Below are 877 nucleotides of genomic sequence, written 5' to 3'. Positions count from 1 at the left end.
CGTGCTGTGGCCAGATCAGACCCGTAGGACGCTGGCCGGAAGGCGCTGGGGCAGAGCGGATCGCCGCGCGGCGGGACGGTCACGGAACGGTATTGACGGGGAGACGAGCTCGGGGAGAGCGAACTCGGCAACGGGGGTGGCACATCGGTTGGGCTCGAGCAGGCGGCTTAGGAGCAACCGCGAGGGAACACGGCGGGGTCCGGGGGAAAGGGCGACGGCCGCCCGCGACTCGTCACGGTAACCCAGGCGGGAAGCTGCGCTCCGTCCGAGTCAGACTCGGTCGTCGCGGCCCGGCTGAGGCTCGCTTGGTCGAGGGGGCGCGGCGCTGTGCCGGCGACTTTGCCCGCGCGAGGCACGTACGCTGTGGTCCGAAGGAAGAAGCGCGCGTCCCGAGTCAGACTCGGGCGCCGCAACCCGACGGTATCTCGCTGCGGCCAGGATGCGGAGTTGAGTCGGCACTGGGGGGATCCGGGAAGGACGAAGGGGCGGCGGCCAACAGTCGCAGCTCGTCGCCGCTGTCACCCAGACGGGAAGCTGCGCCCCGGCCGAGTCAGACTCGGTCGGTGCGGCCCGCTGCGGCCAGCTGGAGAGTGAGCTACGTGCCTGTACCGTGCTCCCGACGAACCGTCCCGGGGGGCTGGTGACGTCGCGCGATCGGCGCTTGATGCTGCGACCGGGAGGGAAGCTGCGCCCCGTCCGAGTCAGACTCGGTCGTTGCGGCCCACCCGAGCCCGCACAGCCTCACGCGGAGGGGTCATACGCCCCGGCGGCCACGATAGACGTCCTCCCGCTTCGCGGTGGTCGGGAGGGCTTAGCGGATAGGTGCAGATGCGGGGGCGGCTTCCCGAGATAGCCGTCCCTAGGTTAGGCGAGGGTT

The sequence above is a fragment of the Syngnathus floridae genome, unplaced genomic scaffold, assembly GCF_059516105.1.
Source record: "Syngnathus floridae isolate MCC-2025c unplaced genomic scaffold, RoL_Sflo_1.0 HiC_scaffold_232, whole genome shotgun sequence".
Lineage (NCBI taxonomy): Eukaryota > Metazoa > Chordata > Actinopteri > Syngnathiformes > Syngnathidae > Syngnathus > Syngnathus floridae.
This window is presented reverse-complemented; position numbering follows the sequence as displayed.